The sequence below is a fragment of the Macrobrachium nipponense genome, chromosome 3, assembly GCF_015104395.2.
Source record: "Macrobrachium nipponense isolate FS-2020 chromosome 3, ASM1510439v2, whole genome shotgun sequence".
In the NCBI taxonomy this organism is placed as follows: Eukaryota; Metazoa; Arthropoda; class Malacostraca; order Decapoda; family Palaemonidae; genus Macrobrachium; species Macrobrachium nipponense.
In genome coordinates, this window is record NC_087202.1 from 147,564,556 (window position 1) to 147,589,109 (window position 24,554).

At 35.4% G+C, this 24,554-nt stretch overlaps 1 long non-coding RNA gene across 2 annotated transcripts; it reads right to left on the bottom strand.

Moving 5' to 3' along the window:
- Positions 1 to 328: 328 nt before the first annotated feature.
- LOC135222315 (uncharacterized) lies at positions 329 to 21,331 on the bottom strand. Of its 2 annotated transcripts, XR_010316282.1 has the most exons (7): positions 21,212 to 21,288; positions 13,614 to 13,692; positions 10,375 to 10,480; positions 9,731 to 9,800; positions 5,212 to 5,316; positions 4,572 to 4,641; positions 329 to 525 (listed from the first exon to the last, which is right to left on the bottom strand). It is a non-coding gene; the product is annotated as an uncharacterized LOC135222315 (long non-coding RNA). The 2 variants fall into 2 exon arrangements; XR_010316283.1 differs by lacking the exon at positions 13,614 to 13,692 and having other exon boundaries at positions 330 to 525; positions 21,212 to 21,331.
- Positions 21,332 to 24,554: the final 3,223 nt, after the last annotated feature.

Genomic DNA, 24,554 nt, shown 5'->3' on the forward strand with positions numbered 1-24,554 from the left:
ATACACTACTTCACCAAAACTTGTTATATAATAACAAGGAACTACTATCGGAACAAAAGAATTACAAATGGTTGGGAAAACTGTTTAGGGTAGTTATTTATTTTTTTGAAAGGAATGTCATTATGCTCTTAATCTAGGTTCCAAACATTCACTATTTCTTGTGTAATATTGAGAGACTTGTAGTTAACAAGAACTAAACAAAAGGGAATCCTATTAACTTTAGGAAATCATATTCACATACATTATCAATATTTTCTTTCCTCAAGGGTTCTTATTTATGTTATATCTTAGAATCTGTTCTCTTAAAATAGATCATTATTTCTCAAAGATTATGTCTACTTGGCCATTAGAGGCATCCCAGTAAAAAAAAAAAAAAAACCACTTAGGGAAATGGAAGGCTTTTCATGGTATGCTCACTTAAATATCTTCAGACACCACTTTTCTACAAACATTTGTAATACACCCGCACTGCATAGACAAGCAGTTTGTTTCTTCTGAGCAGCATTGATGATCCAGTACATCATCCTGAAAACAAAAGAAAAATTCATTTGCTGCTCTGTAGGGATTTCGGTTTAAAATGTTAAAAAAATACGAGCAGCATTGATGCCAGTATCATCCTGAAACAAAAGAAAAATTAATTTGCTGCTTCTGATACAGGATTTCGGTTTAAAATTAAAAAATACTAGCAGATTGATAGTCACACCTGAAACAAAAAAAAATTAATTTTGTGCGATACAGGATTTCGGTTTAAAATGTTAAAAAATACTAGAGTTCTATTTTCATTAAACAGAAATATGACAAATTATGACATTTATTATCCAATTAACAAAACTAAGTTTACCGACTATTAAAGGTTAACAATTCAGAGAATTAGCTCAAAAATAACTCCTTTGGTAAAATGATTATATTTGTATTTTACTGCAGTCGTATTGGCATAAATTTGAACCTTATAATTCTTTTTAATGAGTTCACCAAGGTTGAAATCTGACCAGGAACAAAAACATTTGTTGGAGAAGCTGCCCACAAACACCAAGTACCTGAAAGCCCCTTCCTTCCTTCCTCAGCCATTAACCTGACTAATAAAAGTTGAACCTACCAAAATTTCAACAGTTACAAAATCTACATTAGCATCTGTAACTATTGGTGCTAACCAACTTAAACTATTGCATTAAATTAAAAAAACACCAGCACTGCATAGCCTCAAACACTACACATACAATGAGATACTATAAAGTTTGTACCCAAACTATTAACCCATTGCCTCTAAGTTTCCTATAATTTCAGGATTTGCTGTAAAAATAAAACCTATTTAATGAAGTAATCAGTTTTAACTATCTTCAAATTATTTAGCCTAGGAAGATTAAAAAATATTTGACTATCTCCAAACTGATATTGAAGGCTTATTCAGGTCCACCAAGTGCTCGTAGCAGGACCACCATTATAAAATTCTCTTTGTAAATTCCACACTTACGTTTGATTTTCCATATCATTAAACACTGACACCTTCAGGTCCACCAAGTGCTCGTAGCAGGACCACCATTATAAAATTCTCTTTGTAAATTCCACACTTACGTTTGATTTTCCATATCATTAAACACTGACACCTTCACTGGTTGGATCATCCATCCTTAGATTAAAATCAACGCAGATAAAAACACTACCAGGAGATATATCAGTCCAGTCAAACAGTCGACCAAAAGCCATGTCTCACCAATGGCAAAAATGGCCATAAAAACCAGTTAGCAAGTTTCCAATCTGAAGTGTTTAGACTCCCTACAGATTGTATAATCAGCAATCCTCTTCATTACATAATGTAAGGTTTTGCATTCTTTTGAGTTCAGTATATGACCATCTGATATTTGCAACCATGTAAATTTATACAGTTCATTTCAATAGCAACAGTAATATTCTTTTTGCTTCCTTCATCAAGATACACACATTTGTGATACACTCATCACTACATACACATCTAAACCATTCTTCATTATCATCCTTATTGTAAGAATGACAGGTCACCGCCACAGTGATTTTAGTACCCATAGTGACTAGGTTAACCGCATTAACGGGGGTAGGGCAGAATAAAAAAAAAAAAATAGACAGTCAATACTCTGTTTCAAAATTGAGTAAAGCGAAAACACGCCCGATCCGCACGTACGCTCTTCATCCTGAAAAAAGATGGAAAAAATAAAAAAAAAATTTAAATGCATGACTCTTATAAATCTGAAAAGAAGACATTCAAATTCAGACACCTGGACCGATAATAGATTGAAATTCGTGCAGCTTAGATTTTGCAACGGCATCTTCTTTGAATACAAAATTTCATGAGCCGAGACTTTAACCTGTGGTGTTATGGTCACTAGTTAGCCATAGATCATACATGATGATGATCCATGTTGCCACTGTCTCACCGCGTTGAGGCCATGACCGTCGAGACAGTAGGGGACGTCAATGCCAAGGAAGGATCGGCCTGTCAAAGCCTCCCCTCCCCCAGTACTGTCACGGAACCCTAAACCGTGAGGCAAGCCCCAAACTAGTAAGAGCGAACCCTTCCTAGAAAGGGACTCCCGGAATCAACATTGATATGGGTTTCCACACCATAAAAATGCCAACCCCAGGTTTCTTTACTGAAAGTAAAAAGGGGTTCAAAAGTAGGGAGTAAAGTAAGAGGAGACTTATGCTCGTAGAGCCTGTTCCATTGTTAGTAAGTTTGATTTGGTTCAAGTCTTCAGCTATAAGTGGCAGCTAGCCAAAAGTAGTATCTGAAAACCCCTTCCTTCCTCACCCATTAACTTACAAATATAATTCAAACAGTTACAAAATCTACATGAGCATCTATAAATTAAGACACATGGAACCATGGAGAGTGAATCCAGAAATAAGATATTTAAATGGAACAATGACTAAATCTGAAAATATATAAATATGAAAAAATTCTATATCGAAGAACAATCTAAGAACGCATCGAAGAACAATTGAAGAACTCATTGAAGAACAATTGAAGAACAATCGAGGAACTAAGTCATATTTGCACTTTCTTCACCACACTGCTTAGTGCTGTAATATTGCTTGAATTCACGAGCACTGCTTAGTGCTGTTCCATTGCAGTCACTTCCAGCACAAATAGCACTTCTGCACTCACTTCACCAGCACTGCTTCGCACTGTTGCTCACTTCATCAGCACTGCTTAACTACTGACAAAATAATGTATGTACACTTAACTACTAACAATAAATGTACACAAACTTTTCACCTATGTCTACCGTAAACCCATCAACTCAAATTATTTCAAATTCAATAATTTCCTATAAAAAAAATTACCAAAATAATACTTTCTACTATCTGAACACTATTTAGCATCAAATGATTAAATAAACCGAATATCTGCAAACTATTTGGCATTGAATAATTAAATTAACTATCTTCAAACTATTTAACATCAAATGATTAAATAGATAATTAAAATATTTAGCGACAAATGATTAAATATACTTTTACTATCTACAAACTAGATATCCTCGATAGGTTGAATAAATTAAAAAAATCTGAAAAAAGCTTATCTAGAAATAGGTTATGTAAATTAAATGAACCTGGAATATTGAATTAATCGGGAACGGGAAATAAGGTAATTAAATGCAACAATGACAATTCGGAAATAAGACACTTAAACTATATGAACCTGGAATAATGAGTGCATCCAGATATAAGATATATGGCTCAATGATTTTATCCGGAAAATTTAAATTAAATGAACCTGGAATAAAAAGTGAATCTGGAAATAAGATAATTAAATTGAACAATGACAATCCGTTAATAAGGTATAAAAGCTCATGAAAGAACTATCAAAGTTCAACGAAGAACAATCTAAGAACTTATTGAAGAACAATTGAAGAACATAAGTCATATTTGCAGTTTCTTCACCAGCACTGATTAGTGCCGTACAATTGCACTCACTTCACCCGTGCTGCTTACTGCACTCTCTTCACAATCATGGCTTAGTGCCATACTATTGTAGTCACTTCATCACTGTTTCGTACTATTTCACTATTCACCAGCACTGCTTAACTACTAACACAAAAATATATGTACACAAATATTTCACCTCTTTTACCATAAACCTATAGATTCAAATTATTTCAGTTCCAGGATTTGACAAAGGAAACTTTACCTAAATAATAGTTTTGACTGTGCACAATATTTAGCATCAAGTGATGAAATAAACTGACGATCTGCAAACTAGTTCGTGTCGAATGATTAAAGAAACTAATGATCCACAAACTATTTAGCATCGAATGATTAAATCCTCCATTATCTGTAATTACTTATCCTCGAGAGATAACGTAAATTTTCTGACTATCTGAAAACTATCTAGCCTCGAGAGTTTAAATATACTTAATTTTTTTTACATCTCTAAACTATTCAGCCTAGAGATTAGATAAATTCTTTGACTATCGGCTAACTATTTAGCCTTGAAAGAGAAAATACTTTCTTTGACAATCTAACTATTTAGCCTCAACGAGATGAAAGTTTTTTTCTTTTATAAAAATAAATCTGTAACTAGCTCTTTTACAAACCTCCAATCCATGTCAAAATCTGCAACCCTGTATTTAAGTTTTCCGAGTCAAGATGATCCAGTACAGTTTCCTGTAACAAAGATAAAATAATGTAATTTGTTATCTCTCCAGGTGTCCATTAAAGCAGGCTTTTGGCATTGGAACATCACTTTTTATTTTTTTAATGAATTAAGAAAGTATTGACCTTTATTTTTAATAAATGGTAATTAATAAGCATAAAGATTCTTTACCAGTTAATAACCATGTTATTGCAATAAGTTTACAGACTACAAAAGATTAATACTTGGGAGAATGAGCTTCCCGAAATATACCTTATTTTAAAGAAATATATATTCATAATTTACTGATGCCATATTGGTATAAATTTTTAACCAACCTATTCATTCTTAAAGGACTTCACCATGGGTGAATTCCGACTGAACACAAATGTGTCTGAAACTTCCAACAAAAATCAAATACCCAATTCACAGAGGACAGCACGTGCCCTAATTCTTCAGAATATGAATCAATATCATCCACTTACATACACAAGTACAATCTGGGCAAAGTTCCCCAGAAGTGCAATACATTCGAGGCATCCTAGTACAAAAAAGACTATAACACTAAAGGAAAAAGGGAAGGCTTTTCATGGTATGCTCACCTAAATATCTACAGACACCACTTTTTCACAAACTTTTATAATACACCCGCACTACATAGACTAGCAGTTTGTTTCTTCTGAGCAGCAGAGATGATCCAGTACATCCTGAAACAAAAGTAAAAATATTATTTGCTGCTCTGATACAGGATTTCTATTTAAAATGTTAAAAAAAATATTAGAGTTCTATTTTCATTAAACAAAAATATGACAAATTATGAAATTGATTATCCAATTATCAAAACCAAGTTTACCGACTATTTAAGTTTAACACTTCAGAGAATTAAATAAAAAATAATTCATTTGGTAAAATAATTATATTTGTATTTTACTGCAGTCTTATTCTTTTTAAGGAGTTCACAAAGTTTGAAATCTGACCAAAAACAAAAAATTTGTTGGAGAAGCTGCCCACAAACACTAAGTACCTGAAAGCCCCCTCCTTCCTCAGCCATTAACCTGACTAATAAAAGTTGAACATACCAAAATTTCAACAGTTACAAAATCTACATTAGCATCTAACTGTATTATTGCTAACCAACAAACTATTGCACTAAATTCAAAAAACCATTACTGCATAGCCTCTAACACTACACATACAATGAGATATTATAAAGTTTGTACCCAAACTATTAACCTATTGCCTCTAAGTTTTCTATAATTTAAGGATTTGCTGTAAAAATAAAACCTATTTAATGAAGTGATCAGGTTTTAACTATCTTCAAATTATTTAGCCTAGGAAGATTAAAAAATATTTGACTATCTTCAAACTAACTGATATTGAAGGCTTATTCAGGTCCACCACCATATCCATAGTGCTCGCAGCAGGACCACCATTATAAAATTTTGTTTATTCATCAGATGTATTTGATCACATTGCAAATTCCACACTTGTTTGATTTTCCATATCATTAAACACTGACACCTTCACTGGTTGGATCATCCATCCTTAGATTAAAATCAATGCAGATAAAAACACTAGCAGGAGACATTTTATCAGTCCAGTCAAGCAGTCGACCAAACTCGACCTTCCCTCGGGAAGTGAAGGAAGCTATGCGCAGGTGGGATCATATCAGCAATATTGGCAGTTTCATGTCTTTCAGCCATGTCTCACCAATGGCAAAAAGGGCCATAAAATTTTCAGTTAGCAAGTCTCCAATCTGAAGTGTGATTTCCTACAGATTGGATATTCACTCTCATTTTAATTTTCTATAAGCAATCATTGCCATGATCTGTATAATCAGCAATCCTTTCCATTACATAATGTAAGTTTTTGCATTCATTTGAGTTCAGTATATGACCATCTGTTTGATATTTGCGACCATGACAATTTATACAGTTCATTTCAATAGCAACAGAAATATTCTTTTTGCTTCCTTCACCAAGATACACACATTCTTTGCGATACGCTAATCACCGCATACACATCTAAACCATTCTCCTTCATTATCATCCTTATTGCAAGAATGACACGTCACCGCCGCAGTGATTTTAGTACCTATAGTGACTAGGTTAACCGCATCAACGTGGGTAGGGCAGAGTAAAAAAAAATTAGACCGTCAATTCTCGGTTTCAAATTGAGTAAAGCGAAAACACGCCCGATCTGCATGTACGCTCTTCATCCTGAAAAAAGATGTTAAAAGTTCACGACTGCTACAAATCTGAAAAAAAGATATTTAAATTCATGACTCATAATCTGAAAGAAGAAATCTAAATTCAGACACCTGAACCGATAATAGATTGAAATTCGTGCAGCTTAGATTTTGTAACAATTTTTTTTTAATACAAAAATTTCATGAGCCGAGACTTGAACCTGTGGTGTTATTGGTCACTAGTACCACAGATCATACATGATGATCCATGTTGCCACTGTCTCACCGCGTTGAGGCCATGACCGTCGAGACAGTAGGGGACGTCAATGCCAAGGAAGGATCGGCCTGTCAAAGCCTCCCCTCCCCCAGTACTGTCACGGAACCCTAAACCGTGAGGCAAGCCCCAAACTAGTAAGGGCGAACCCTTCCTAGAAAGGGACTCCCGGAATCAACATTGATATGGGTTTCCACACCATAAAAATGCCAACCCCAGGTTTCTTTACTTGAAAGTAAAAGGGGTTAAAAAGTAGGAAGTAAAGTAAGAGGAGACTTATGCTCGTAGAGCCTGTTCCATTGTTAGTAAGTTTGATTTGGTTCAAGTCTTCAGCTATAAGTGGCAGCTAGCCAAAAGTAGTATCTAAACAACTCCTTCCTTCCTCACCCATTAACTTACAAATATAATTTTACACTAAAATTTCAACCATTACAAAATCTACATGTGCATCTATAAATTTAAGACATGTGGAACTGTGGAGAGTGAATCCAGATATAAGATATTTAAATGGAACAATGACTTAATCTGAAAATATATAAATATGAAAAAATTCTTTATCGAAGAACTCATCGAAGAACTCATCGAAGAACAATCGAAGAACAATCGAAGAACTTGAAGTCATATTTGCACTTTCTTCACCACACTGCTTAGTGCTGCAATATTGCCTCAATTCACGAGCACTGCTTAGTGCTGTTCTGTTGTAGTCACTTCCAGCACAAATAGCACTACCTCACTCACTTCACCGCACTGTTTTGCACTGTTGCACTCACTTCATCACACGTGCTTAGCTATTGACAAAATAATATATGTACACTTAACTAAGAAAAAAATATATGTACAGAAACATTTCACCTATGTCTACCATAAACACATCGACTAAAATTATTTCAATTCAATAATTTCCTATAAAAAAAAAACTTGCCAAAATAATATTTTTGACTATCTGAAAACTATTTAGCAACAAATGATTAAACAGACTATCTGCAAGCTATTTAGTATTGAATGATTAAATAAACTGCCTATCTACAAATTATTTAAGGTCAAATCATTTAATACACTTTTACTATTTGCAAAGTACTAATCATCGAGAGATTGAATAAATTCGAATATCTGAAAACTAATTTATCTGGATATAAGTTTAGATTAAATGAACCTGTAATGAGTGAATCTGGAAAGAAGGTAATTAAATGGAACAATGACTTAATCCGGAAATAAGGTACCTAAATTCATGAAAAAACTATTAAAGAACTCCACAAAGAACGATCAAAGAACTCGTTGAAGATAAATTGAAGAACTTTAGTCATATTTGCAGTTTCTTCACCAGCCCTGATTAGTGCCATACTATTGCACTCACTTCACCCATGCTGCTTAGTGCCGTACTATTGTAGTCACTTGACAAGCATTGCTTGGTGCCGTACTATTGTGGTCACTTCACCAGCACAGATAGCACTACCTCACCAAGATCCTTTATACACTAACCACCACATACACAATCCAATCTCCTTCATTATCATCCTTATTGCAAGAAGGACAGGTCACCACCGCCGTGATTTTTCTAACCTTAGTGACTATGTTAACCGCATTAACGGGGTAGGGCAGAAGAAAAAATACTAAGACAGTCAATTCTCTGTTTCTAACAGAGTAAAGAAGAAATTTGTCATATTTGTACTTTCTTCACCACACTTAGTGCCGTACTATCGTCTCACTTCATTATCACTGCTTAGTGCCGTTCTATTGCATTCATTTCACCAGTACACAGCACTACCGCACTCTCCTCACCAGCAACTGCTTCGCACTGTGCTCACTTCACCAGCACTGCTTAACTACTGACAAAATAATGTATGTACACTAAACTACTTACAAAATGATATATGTACACAAACATTTCACCTACGTCTACCATAAACCCATTGACTCAAATTGTTTAGATTCAAGGAACAATGACTTAATACAGAAATAAGATACTTAAACTATATGACTCTGCAAACTATTTGCAGTTTCTTCACCAGCACTGATTAGTGCCGTACAATTGCACTCACTTCACCCGTGCTGCTTACTGCACTCTCTTCACAATCACGGCTTAGTGCCATACTATTGTAGTCACTTCATCACTGTTTCGTACTATTTCACTATTCACCAGCACTGCTTAACTACTAACACAAAAATATATGTACACAAATATTTCACCTCGTTTACCATAAACCTATAGATTCAAATTATTTCAGTTCCAGGATTTGACAAAGGAAACTTTACCTAAATAATAGTTTTGACTGTGCACAATATTTAGCATCAAGGGATGAAATAATCTGACTATCTGCAAACTAGTTCGTGTCGAATGATTAAAGAAACTAATGATCCACAAACTATTTAGCATCGAATGATTAAATCCTCCATTATCTGTAAATTACTTATCCTCGAGAGATAACGTAAATTTTCTGACTATCTGAAAACTATCTAGCCTCGAGAGTTTAAATATACTTTAATTTTTTTACTATCTCTAAACTATTCAGCCTAGAGATTAGATAAATTCTTTGACTATCAGCTAACTATTTAGCCTTGAAAGAGAAAATACTTTCTTTGACAATCTAACTATTTAGCCTCAACGAGATGAAAGTTTTTTCTTTTATAAAATAAATCTGTAACTAGCTCTTTTACAAACCTCCAATCCATGTCAAAATCTGCAACCCTGTATTTAAGTTTTCCGAGTCAAGATGATCCAGTACAGTTTCCTGTAACAAAGATAAAATAATGTAATTTGTTATCTCTCCAGGTGTCCATTAAAGCAGGCTTTTGGCATTGGAACATCACTTTTTATTTTTTTTAATGAATTAAGAAAGTATTTGACCTTTATTTTAATAAAATGGTAATTAATAAGCATAAAGATTCTTTACCAGTTAATAACCATGTTATTGCAATAAGTTTACAGACTACAAAAGATTAATACTTGGGAGAATGAGCTTCCCGAAATATACCTTATTTTGAAGAAATATATATTCATAATTTACTGATGCCATATTGGTATAAATTTTTAACCAACCTATTCATTCTTAAAGGACTTCACCATGGGTGAATTCCGACTGAACACAAATGTGTCTGAAACTTCCAACAAAAATCAAATACCCAATTCACAGAGGACAGCACGTGCCCCTAATTCTTCAGAATATGAATCAATATCATCCACTTACATACACAAGTACAATCTGGGCAAAGTTCCCCAGAAGTGCAATACATTAGAGGCATCCTAGTACAAAAAAAGACTATAACACTAAAGGAAAAAGGGAAGGCTTTTCATGGTATGCTCACCTAAATATCTACAGACACCACTTTTTCACAAACTTTTATAATACACCCGCACTACATAAGACTAGCATTTTGTTTCTTCTGAGCAGCAGAGATGATCCAGTACATCCTGAAACAAAAGTAAAATATCAATTTGCTGCTCTGATACAGGATTTCTATTTAAAATGTTAAAAAAAATATGAGAGTTCTATTTTCATTAAACAAAAATATGACAAATTATGAAATTGATTATCCAATTAACAAAACTGAGTTTACCGACTATTTAAGGTTAACACTTCAGAGAATTAAATCAAAAATAATTCATTTGGTAAAATAATTATATTTGTATTTTACTGCAGTCTTATTCTTTTTAAGGAGTTCACAAAGTTTGAAATCTGACCAAAAACAAAAAATTTGTTGGAGAAGCTGCCCACAAACACTAAGTACCTGAAAGCCCCTTCCTTCCTCAGCCATTAACCTGACTAATAAAAGTTGAACATACCAAAATTTCAACAGTTACAAAATCTACATTAGCATCTAACTGTATTATTGCTAACCAACAAACTATTGCACTAAATCCAAAAAAAACCATTACTGCATAGCCTCTAACACTACACATACAATGAGATATTATAAAGTTTGTACCCAAACTATTAACCTATTGCCTCTAAGTTTTCTATAATTTAAGGATTTGCTGTAAAAATAAAACCTATTTAATGAAGTGATAAAAAAAAAAAAAAAACTATTTAATGAAGTGATCAGTTTTAACTATCTTCAAATTATTTAGCCTAGGAAGATTAAAAAATATTTGACTATCTTCAAACTAACTGATATTGAAGGCTTATTCAGGTCCACCACCATTTCCATAGTGCTCGCAGCAGGACCACCATTATAAAATTTTGTTTATTCATCAGATGTATTTGATCACATTGGCAAATTCCACACTTGAATTTTCCATATCATTAAACACTGACACCTTCACTGGTTGGATCATCCATCCTTAGATTAAAATCAATGCAGATAAAAACACTAGCAGGAGACATTTTATCAGTCCAGTCAAGCAGTCGACCAAACTCAACCTTCCCTCGGGAAGTGAAGGAAGCTATGCGCAGGTGGGATCATATCAGCAATATTGGCAGTTTCATGTCTTTCAGCCATGTCTCACCAATGGCAAAAAGGGCCATAAAATTTTCAGTTAGCAAGTCTCCAATCTGAAGTGTGATTTCCTACAGATTGGATATTCACTCTCATTTTAATTTTCTATAAGCAATCATTGCCATGATCTGTATAATCAGCAATCCTTTCCATTACATAATGTAAGTTTTTGCATTCATTTGAGTTCAGTATATGACCATCTGTTTGATATTTGCGACCATGACAATTTATACAGTTCATTTCAATAGCAACATAAATATTCTTTTTGCTTCCTTCCCCAAGATTCACACATACTTTGCGATACGCTAATCACCGCATACACATCTAAACCATTCTCCTTCATTATCGTCCTTATTGCAAGAATGACACGTCACCGCCGCAGTGATTTTAGTACCAATAGTGACTAGGTTAACCGCATTAACGTGGGTAGGGGGCAGAGTAAAAAAAATTAGACCGTCAATTCTCGTTTCAAATTGAGTAAAGCGAAAACACGACCCGATCTGCACGTACGCTCTTCATCCTGAAAAAAGATGTTAAAAGTTCACGACTGCTACAAATCTGAAAATAAGATATTTAAATTCATGACTCATAAATCTGAAAAGAAGAAATCTAAATTCAGACACCTGAACCGATAATAGATTGAAATTCGTGCAGCTTAGATTTTGTAACAATTTTTTTTGAATACAAAATTTCATGAGCCGAGACTTGAACCTGTGGTGTTATGGTCACTAGTTAGCCACAGATCATACATGATGATCCATGTTGCCACTGTCTCACCGCGTTGAGGCCATGACCGTCGAGACAGTAGGGGACGTCAATGCCAAGGAAGGATCGGCCTGTCAAAGCCTCCCCTCCCCTAGTACTGTCACGGAACCCTAAACCGTGAGGCAAGCCCCAAACTAGTAAGGGCGAACCCTTCCTAGAAAGGGACTCCCGGAATCAACATTGATATGGGTTTCCACACCATAAAAATGCCAACCCCAGGTTTCTTTACATGAAAGTAAAAGGGGTTCAAAAGTAGGAAGTAAAGTAAGAGGCGACTTATGCTCGTAGAGCCTGTTCCATTGTTAGTAAGTTTGATTTGGTTCAAGTCTTCAGCTATAAGTGGCAGCTAGCCAAAAGTAGTATCTGAAAACCCCTTCCTTCCTCACCCATTAACTTACAAATATAATTTTACACTAAAATTTCAACCATTACAAAATCTACATGTACATCTATAAATTTAAGACATGTGGAACTGTGGAGAGTGAATCCAGATATAAGATATTTAAATGGAACAATGACTTAATCTGAAAATATATAAGTATGAAAAAATTCTATATCGAAGAACAATCGAAGAACAATCGAAGAACTTGAAGTCATATTTGCACTTTCTTCACCACACTGCTTAGTGCTGCAATATTGCCTCAATTCACGAGCACTGCTTAGTGCTGTTCTGTGGTAGTCACTTCCAGCACAAATAGCACTACCTCACTCACTTCACCAGCACTGCTTTGCACTGTTGCACTCACTTCATCAGCACTCTTAAGAACATCGAATAATTCAAGTCATATTTGCACTTTCTTCACCAGCGCTGCTTAGTGCCGAACTATTGCACTCACTTCACTAGTACTGCTTCGTGCCATACTACTGCACTCACTTCACCAGCACAGATAGCACTACTGCACTCACTTCACCAGCACTGCTTAACTATAACAAACCCATCGACTCAAATTATTTCGATTAAAGGATTTCTTTAAAAAAAAAATAACTAAAATTAGTTTTTACTATCTGCACACTATTTAGAATCAAGCTAAATAAACTGACCTTCTGCAACCTATTTCATTCGAATGATTAAATAAACTTCGTATCTGCAAACTATTTAGCATCGAATGATTAAACTTACTATCTGCAAATTACTTATCCTCGAGAGATTAAATAAATTCTTAGATTATCTGAAAACTTATAGTCACGAGAAATTAAATTAATTTTTTTACTATCCCCAAACTATTCACAGCCTAGAGAGAATAGATAAATTCTTTGACTCTCTGCAAACTATTTGGCCTCTAAGAGATTAAATAATTTTTTTTCCTTTATAAAAGAAATCGGTAACTGGCACTTTTACAAACCAATCAATGTCAAAATCCGCAACGATAACTTCAACCCTGTATTTTATTCTTCTCTGCCGAGATGATCCAGTAGAGTTAACTGCAACAAAGGGAAAATAATCTTATTTTTTCTCTCTTTCCAGGTGTCTCTTAAAGCAAGCTTGTTTTGTTGGAACACTTACCAATTTAATTTTTTTTAATGAATTAAGAGAATATTTGAGCTTTATTTTAATCAAAGTCACAGAGGATAATATATGCCCCTAATTCCTCAGAATATGATTAGTTTCTCATCCACTTTCATACACAAAGTACCCCAGAATTTAAATACTTTTATTTAACCTTCTCTATTCAGTGTCATTCAACATAGTTTATTATCGCCTACATCAGCATTCTGAACTCTTTTTACTTCTCAGCCGATTCTTCTTTCATTTCTTTACAAGAAAAGATCTTCTATAAACTCTGGCATATATTAGGAAAAAAATTTAATTTCTTTATGAACCTACATTAACTCTTCAAATCATTAAAGGATAGTGTCTACAGAAAATATTGTTTAGCATTCACCTACCTCACATTCATCATTAAGCAAAATTGAAGTCTTTCAAGATTTTCAGGTTAATTTTAAGAGAATTTTAAAAAGAACAGATGTCTACTACCCTCTCTGATCACCAAGATATTACACACCACAGATGAATTGGTCACCGTTAGCCATGGATCATACACGAGGAATGTCACACATCCATCATGGATGAACCATGTTGCCACTAATCTCACACGCTGAGGTCATGACCATTCGAGACAGGAATCAGCACGAGAATGAAGTAACAATTACATTAAATACCACTATGCTTCCATATTTAAGAAGAAGCCTGCAATTACAATTATACACCACTATACTTCCATATTCAGGAATGAAGTAGCTTCCCCGTTTGTAATCACAGCATCCAGCTTATTCCATTAGTTTATTTGATAATTTTCATTCGGTAATGTATAGAGCCTTGAGGGAAAAAAAAACGCACTAGCACTTCAGTGCTTTCGCCGCTCTTACTTGAATCAACGAATCTGCTAGTTACTAGAAATCAATTAAAAGGATTCTGGGGCACTTCACCAAGAGAACGACATTCACATAAACAACCAGTTACGTTGGGGGGAGAGGGGGTTGTGTAGGATAGGTTGAAGGAAGACGAAGGTTTGGAAGGGAGGTGTGGGGGCGGGGGGGGGGGGAGGGAAAGGGGGGGAGGAATTAGAGAGGAATAGATAATGTTACAGACCCATTTGTCTTATAGTACTTTGTTTTATTGTGGGTAATTAATTGTCATTAAGCAATTGAGTGAGGGAGGCGGCAAAAGGGCATGGCAAGGCTCTCAGTTAATGTGCATAAGGCTCCAAAAGGGGGATAGGGAGGGAGGACTGACTGTCCTGTACACTCGACAAGAAAACTGAAGATACAGTTTTCATTAGCTTTCGTTCATCCAATTTCCCATTTGTTTTTACTGAAAAGACATATAGCTAAATTTACTCTAGAATATGAAAATATACTATAAATTATATCATAAGTTAAAACTGCAAAACAAAACCGTTCAAATACTTAAAAACACGATATATGTCCGAAGTAAGCGGAATATCTCAGATGAATTCGTTCATAGAGATCTGGTAGATAGAATGTGAATTTCTGATTTTAGTACTATGTATCACGACGACAATAATTACTCGTTTTGCTTCATGAACAGAGATATATTGCCTCATCGTAAGTGGTGAATGCAATTATATTGGTTTCTACAAACTTATGCTTGTATTCCAAAGGGATTAAAGTTAGCTGACGTCAATGGCACTCAATGTTGCGACGGCTGAGGTAGGTTGAACAAATCTAGTTGCATCCGCAAGAGCGTTTTCTATGATGTGAGGAGGAGCCCTGGCTAGAACTCCGAGCGGGAGAGCGCAAGTCACTGGATACTGGCTACGTAACGGATTTCATACTTTGATTACTTTGAAGTTGACATGGGTCGAATGCTAGTTGCTGTTTACAAAGCTACTGTCTTTAAATATAAATCTTAATCAAGGTTAAAGGAGCATGTCAGCTCAAAGATTTTCTGGCTATATGCTCCCATTACAGAGCAGTTCGTAGTAGCCTACAGCCCTATACGACTGCATTTCTTTGCCGCGAGGCTGAAAGATCTTCCACGATATAAAACTTTAATTGACTGTGCAATACATAGTTATTTGTGGTAATAAATATTTTTTAATTAACAGCTTTTTTCGCGAATTATTTGTGGATGAAACCCGATTTTCAAAAGTCAAGACTATATCAAGAGAGCAAGAATGACCGCACCCTGTGTCTAACATTTTAACATTTTCCACGTCTTTTTACAATCTTTGAATGCTACGGAAACTGTCGAATGTAATCAAGATTAGGGTAAGAATTTCTTAGAGAATTAACTTTAATATTATGATCCTTCAAATTTTATCTAGCATAGTGCAGCACGACCTTGGCAGTCATATCATATCGCGCAAGCATAGGCCTATCGATAGAGATACTTAATTCATTATATTTACTTTGAGAGATTAAGTGATAATATTTTTTCAAAAGGTGTTTTAAAAGCTGAGAGAGAGAGAGAGAGGAGCAAAATTTGCTCATGTGAAAGCTTAGGCCTATTTATAACTACTTAATCTCATAATATTTTCTTTAGGAGATTGAGTGGTAATATATATATTTCTAAAGTATGTTTTAGAAGTGGAGAGAGAGAGGTGGAGAGAGAGGTGGAGAGAGAGAGAGAGAGAGAGAGAGGTGGAGAGAGAGAGAAAATTATAGTACTGGTGACGGACTTGTGACAGGGGAAAGGCAGAAGAAAATATAATGAATTAAGTATCTCTATCGATAGGCCTATGCTTGCGCGCGCTCTGTCGTCATATTTCATCCTTTATTGTATTGTTCCTCACGATTTCCACAAGTACTGCCCAAATTTTAAAACACTTTCTCTCATTGTTTAAGATCCGTCTTCAATTACGAATGAATTTAACGTGTTTAGTGTCAAATATTACTTATAAATAAGGATTCACAGTAGGTTTTAAAAAAGGATGATCGATATTCTACCCTCAACTGACGTTACCAAACCAACATTAACGAGTAATATAGAGTCTGTTTCTACATTTCAAGTATAAATGACTATAGGACCTCAACAGAATCTTTATGGTGTAAAGTTGTTGGAAATCTAGAAAGCAACAATCGCTACGATTTTGAAGCTCCGCCCCCTTTCAAGAGTTGCCAGGTGTGGCATTATTGAACAATGTATTTCCGAAAATTTAAAAAAACTGTATCTTAACTTTCCTTGCCGAGTGTACATTCTAGAAACAAGGGGGCGAGAAATTTGGTCTAACATGAAAAGAGGAGTAAACATAGTTAAAACGACCTTGACGTACGAAGGGACACTAGTGGACGTCAAAATCTGTGTATGGAACATAAGAAGCCTTCGGATGAGTCTTGAAAGAAGCTAAAAATGAGTTTGCATTCACCTTCCTTTACTAATGTAGCCAATATGGCCATTGAACAACGAAAGCGACTGAGCCACTTCCCTATTTCCCGATGATGTCCCCCAAGAAACCTCACTCCTATGATACCATCAACTGCATTCACATCTTGTCCTTACATTTTAAAACTCCTATTGGGTTGGCAATATGTTAATAGCAGTAATGCCTTCTGCCCTGATCACTAACAATGTGCTTGGAACTAATGAGTTTTCCATAGACGACAATAACTCGGTTTCAGCTAAATCGGAACACGGCAGCGGCTTGCGTTTTACGCCGGAGCACTTGTGCACAAGCAATCGCTACCGCCCCACTGACATCAACTAAGTTGACAATTGTTACCAGCTATGAAACTCCAGGATCCTTGGGCGCTTTCCATAGAAAAATGGCACTGCATCAACAAGTGGGAGACTATTCTAGCGAGAAGTTTTAAATTTGGTATATGAAAATAAGATTACTATTTTAGGGCCACCTCTAACGAAAGAAATTGGGCTGCCAAGATTTTCCCCTTCCCAATTCAACAATGACAGTTAGTTAACACGGTGGAGACTTCCCGTTTAAAAGATACAAAACACGTATAAAGGGAACTCACAAGATAACGAAACTTAAAAACCACGGGTTTTTTCTAAATATGATAAATACCCAAAATAATTACTATCGATTGGTTCTTAGGGAATCTGATCTTTATGAGAAAGAACCAAACAAGCCTTTACTGCTGTGCTCACGGATGGAAGACTGTTGCTTGGGAGTTGGGGCATGTGTAATGGTAAACAATACCAGAACGCAGATAATCAGGCAGTCTTTGAAGAGTAGTAGGCATTTTATTGTAAAATCATTAAGAATAATGAATCTGAAAGTAATCGGTGGATAAAATCTAACAAAACAGTATTTCAGTTCGCTCTCAAGTTTAGTGGATTTACCAAAGTTCAGGAACCGTTAATAACTGGCATATTTGACTAATTTTTCCAGAAATAGCCTGATATTGGTTGGTTAAGCCTTATTTGCGAAAGTTTAACTAAGAACTCCATCTCTTCATGAACAAGTTGACATGGGAGCATAAGTTACGAGCTCGTAGATTAAAGCATTAATAGCATTTAGCTTGGAAATATTAGGACAGTGACTGAAACAAAACTAAGCCTAATCCTGATAAAGTGAGTTTCCTCTAAACACGATGAAAATATCTGAAAATATAATAACATTAACTTCCCTATCCAAAGTAATTATATTTTCAGGTTTGCTATTTAGGCAATGAAGAAAACTATTAGATTTGTGTTAATTTTCAAAAATTATAATAGTATTTACAAATCTCAGAGCAAAGGTTCAAAATGGGACTGGTAAAATGAACAGTTGTTTCAATCTGTTAACAGGCGATTCAGAAGGAAATCTTTAATTTTTAATTTAAGTCTTGATTAGTACACAAAAGTTTAGACTGAAAAATAAATTTCCTACGGATAATTCTTAACAAGGAAAATTATAAACTTTTCTAGAAGGGTCACATGATGTTCACGCATAGCGTCCACCCAAATCAGAAATTTTGTTTTTGTGCACTTCCCGTGTGATGTTACTATAGACTAAACATTTCCATTGACTGCATTTTTCAGTACGTAAAAGTCGATAAAATAAGTTTTCCTTCAAGCGACCTTCCAGGGTCCTTCCTTGTAACTTCAACTTCCTGACGGAGTCTCATGAACAAAATTTCCTCGTTCCACTAGACCAAACAATACATTTCTTTGATTTTATGTTTTACTTCTTAGTTCGAAAATGGCATCGTATTTTAAAGCCGAAACGTCCCAATGGGAATAAAAATTACTATAGCACTTGTTTGGCTCTTCCGATGATAAATAACCTATACGCAATAGATACAAGAAAAGAACTAAAATTTGTACATATTCATTCCCTGATGTACCGGGCCCTGGAAATACTAATACAGCAGATCCACGACAATTCAAGAAACCTCATTGCAAGATAAAGTCATGACCATATCTTGACCCCAATCGGATTGGCAATAGAAGCAGTCATATCTCATCACTGACAGTCATTGCTTTTATATTAATCTCAGTTTTCCATGCACGACAGACTGTTTCAGCGAAATGGATAAAGTAAAAAGACAGTGCTACATGCCCTTAATTCAATGATTCACACTGGCTCCTAGAGTAAAGTTAAAAGTCAAATTAGGGACTAAGATACTTTATAGGCAACACGAACGAAGTCAATTAGGCTATAAAAAGTCCACATACTAAATGTAAGAATGAGCGAATTACCAAGAAAATCAAAATAACGTGAAAACGACAGAATTCCAAATTAAATACCCTTCAAGCAACACTAACAAGAAACCGTAAAAGTGACCTCCAATTAAGTTGTTGGTTTTGCACATTATCATCCACTATTACTAGGGCCCACGACAAAAGCGTGACAGGAAGATACCTCCCTATCCAAGGTGCCGTAAGCTATACTCTTAGCCATCCTGCCATTATCTCCGAACGGATTGCCAATGGGGACAAAACTCCGCCATTCTAGTAGCCATCATGCCTGAATAGGTTTTCAGGGCAAGACATACTAAGCGTGAGCAAAATGGAAAAAGCCTATTTGAGTTGTACGCGAGACCACATACCAGTAACTAAGTCAAAGGAAATTAAAAAGGATTAACGAGGCTTTTACTTTAGAGAAATGAAGACAAATTCTATTGAGAAGCAGTAGAAATAACCATCAAATAGGTTCTGGAATTACGAATGAAGCCGAACTAGTAAAATTTCCTTTCATATCACTTAACTATATTAGGGTTTCTGGAAATTACGAAATAGTCCAAGATCTAGTACAAAAATTTCCTCTTCATATCACTTATTAATTAACTATATAGTTCAAACATTTCCATCTCATATCATTTATTAACTATATGGTAAAATTTCCTCTCATATAACTTAACTATAAAGTAAAATTCTCTCATATCACTTATTAACTATTTAGTAAAACTTCCTCTCATATCACTTATTAACTATATAGTAAAAATTTCGTCTCATATCACTTATTAACTATATAGTAAAATTTCGTCTCATATCACTTATTAACTATATAGTATAATTAACTTTCATATCACTTATTAACTATATAGTAAAATTTCCTTTCATATCACTTATTAACTATATAGTAAAATTTCCTCTCATATCACTTATTAACTATATAGTAAAATTTCCTCTCATATCACTTATTAACTATATAGGGTTCTGGAATTACGAAAAAAACAGCTAAGTAGGGTTCTGGAATTACATATCACTGTTACAAGCTATATAGGGCTCTGAAATTACGAACAAGTCAAGAGCTATTAGAATTTCCTCTCATATCACTGGTATTAACTGTATAGGGTACAGGAATTACATATCACTGTTATTAACTATATAGTGTTCTGGAATTACGAATGAAGGAGAAATAGTAAAATTTCCTTCCATATCACTGTTATTAACTACAAAGGGTTGTAGAATTACGAATAAAGCACAGCCTAGTAAAATATCCTTTCATTTCATTGTTGTTAACTATATAGGGTACTGGAATTACAGATCACTGTTATTAACTATATAGGGTTCTAGAATTACGAATAAAGTAGAGAAATAAATCACTGTCATTAATACGTATGGCTCTGGAATAACGAAACAAAAAGTCCAGAGCTATTAAAATTTCCTTTCAAATCTCTGTCATTAACTAATATATATGGTTCTGGAATAGCGACCATGTCAGAGCTATTAAAAATTTACTCAAATATCACTGTCATTAATTAATACATATGAACATGTAATTACGAATAGGAAAATGCAGTATGTATGTACCAATTAATAAACAATGGGATTTTAGGACACTTCCTTATATTTAAGACTCGGTAAGATTAATCGAACCACTTAAAGGCCGTAATGCACGAAAAGAGGTTCACAATTTAATAGCTTACCTCTGTCACAAACCCTACTCATTATCCCAAAAGGAAAAGAGCTTACATACCTCAAGTAGCTCGAGTAAATATCACGCAATATCCAAATATACGTTCCAAAATTCACTTTCTAAAAGTGATATGCAATTAAGAACTTAATAGATTTAAGACAAATACTCAAACTCACGATATAGACAAAACCCAGTACTGGCTCCAAGAAGTCACCTTACCCACTTCAAGTTCACAGAGTCAAAAATAAACTGATTTTCGGAGGACGGTAGGTGGCCTTGTCATCTGTGGAACGCAGGAGAGAGACAAACCGGAAACTAGAGCGAATTTGACCATTAGGTCGTTATATTGTCCACAACGAGACACTTCGGCAATGACGTCGTGCCGAATTGATCGAAGACCAGAAGAGAATGTTATAGTTATACCGATAAGTTCTCTTCGCTCATTCCTCTGTTTATCGTCTGATTAAGAATATTTCCAAAGATTATTTTTATACTATTAGTTTCAAGAAGCCAGAGAGAGAGAGAGAGAGAGAAAGGGGGGGCGGGTAATGTTGGTGTGGGAGAAAATGAAATACCTTGTTAGAGCCTAAAACTGATTCACTGATGGATTGTTTTTAGTATGATTAATTACGAATATTTCTACGAGACAAACCAGTGAAGGAATTAGCTTATTAACAACGAAATGTTAAGGCTAGGTTTTCCCCAAGGCAGAGAGAGAGAGAGAGAGAGAGAGAGAGAGAGAGAGAGAGAGAGAGAGAGAGAGAGAGAGAGTCGAGTAGAGACTAATAAGTTTAAGGCCAGCGAAAGCGCATCAGTTCTCTTTCCAAAACGTAATGGTCATTATTAGAGTATTTAACCTTTCTCTAATGGCAAACACTTCGAGTACTAAAATGGAGAAAATTTTGATATAGTGTTATTACTATTTAGAGAAGACCATGTTTAATCTAGTTTGGTTTCTTATATATTTAGCGGTGCTCAGCTTGGCAGTCTGAATTACACGAAATTAAATCAAATTTAATTGGTATGAAGACCCAGAAACTATATCAGATATGTTAAGTATTTTTATCATTCGAGTCAATCATATATTTAAAAGCTACTGTTTTATAAATTAACGTTTAAATCACTTGACGATAACGGTCTCTCTCTCTCTCTCTCTCTCTCTCTCTCTCTCCAACATTTCAGGCACAGCGGATTACTTTTATTATTTATTTATTTATTTTGTTTAATCCCTGGACCATAATTCATCGGGATTTGTGTCATTCACTGAAGTTTGCTGAATCATTCACCAACCGGCCCTTAGCTCTCCCTTCTACAGACGTCGCGGCGTAGCTCAGAGTAGGACTGGGTCTCATGATTCCTATCCTGCTGTTAGCATTTATCGAAAAACCCTTTTATCCCTGAATGGAGAGAGAGGAAAAAAACTGGTTTCCGTTACGTCTCACACATGAATTTTCAATACAGATCAGTTCACCACTCTCCCCCACAAGTTCTGCGTCCCGCAGAACTCATAACACAATTTTTTTTCTTTATTTATTTATATGCATTTTTCCTTTATTTAGTCTCTATCATTTGTGCACTGTTATTTGAGTACCTCACCGACCGAAATGTTATTAGAAATGTTATTAATAGTTCATGCAGAATAAAAACTAACTTAGCAAGCCAGGGTCAAATTGCGTGCTTACAATTTACAGTCTGTTCTGAATTCCACGCATCACATTGTAAACATGTTCTTTAATGAAAAAGAAATTATGTAAGAATCAATGAAATAATAAATTTTATATCCACATTAAACACATACATTCTTCTTAAAATTGGAGCACAAAACCTGGCAGTTACAAAAAATAATAAAATGAACAGATAGTACAAAAACCTGTGGTTAGAAGAAAGCAATGAAATAAACGGATTACTATCAATCATCAAGACCAAAAAACCTGTAAAAAACACAATAAGGAAACCGAAAGTATGATTTGTCTCAATTTATGCACGAAAAGGTATCATCACAAAATCAAAATAAAAGATTAAAAAGGAACACATCAGGTTGGTGCAAAGATACGTTTAGAATAATGTTCATACTTCAGAACATGACACCAATATTTGCGACCTTCGTCTGTATGCACGTCGGGCGCACCGTTAATGATCCCTAGACATGCTTGTATATCATCTTCACTCTCCTCTCCCAGGTAACCAGGCAGTCCCGGAAATGGGGGTACCGGTTTGTTCAGATGCCACATCAGGACATCTTCTCTGACGGGATGCATGTGTGATAAGTGGTATTCGCACTGGGCATCGGTCCCTAATATGCTTTATCACCGCAGTGTCGTTTTTTAATTTCTTTCACGCTGTACGGACCTAGATAGGCGGGCTCCAAGTTTATGTTTTCTTCGGTTGCAGTCTTTTCAAATAGATCCTGTCCCCTATTTGTATCTTAGACGTTTGTGTGCGGAATCGCTGATCATATTGCGTCTGATACTTTTCATTTGCCCTCAACAGAAGTTTCTGCGTTATCTGAAATACTCTTCGGGTTAGGTTACAGAACATCACCCGGTATTGCTCGACACTATATAACGGTAAAGTTCTAGTGTCCATGATCACAGTATATGGCAATGAAGGGTCCTGTCCATACACTAAAAAATACGGGGTATCTCTTATGGAGCTGTTATACGCAGTATTAAGTGCAAATTCCGCCATTTGCAACATCTCTACCCACTGATTCGGACTGTCTGCCACTAAATATTTCAAAATATTTGTCACTTCTCTATTATGGGATTCGACTAACCCATTGGCTGAAGGCCGGCAGGATGCGATCGTGAAATGTTCCACATTAAATAATTTTGTCAGCTCTTTGATCACTTCATTAACAAACTCACGCCCATTATCACTGATTAGAGTACGAGGACAGCTGAATTTCGTTATGAATGAACACAAAGCTTTGGCAACCAATGTTGCGGTCTTATCCACCATTGCGTAGGTGTGCGTATAACGCGTGAACGCATCCACCATCACACATACATATTTGAACTGCCCGTCTCCAGAGGGAAGGGTCCTACGACTCGATATGCACTCTGTTAAATTTAATTGGCTCTACTGGCCACATGCGAGCCTTTGGAATAGAGTGTTTGTGGTTTTTCATGGTATTACATATGTGGCACTGGCTGATAAATTTTGTAATGTCTGTTCTCATTCCTATCCAAAAAAAGATTCTCGTGCCCTCCTGAGGGACCTTTCTATACCTATATGTCATGCATAAGCACTTACATGTATCATGTGGATGGCTTTCTCTACCAAAGAGGGAGGAAGGACGACGCGAGATCGGATATCGCCCGGTCTCTTCTCATATTTACAAAACAAAATATCTCCTTGAATGAAGAACATACTTCTGGGCACCTTTAGGAAATCGGGAAACTCGTTACTCGCACCCCTTACATAAGCCCTAACCTGCCCGATCCATGGCTCGGACTTCTGACCCCTTATCACCTCTCCAACACTCCAACCACACAAATCAATCACACACTCATTTTC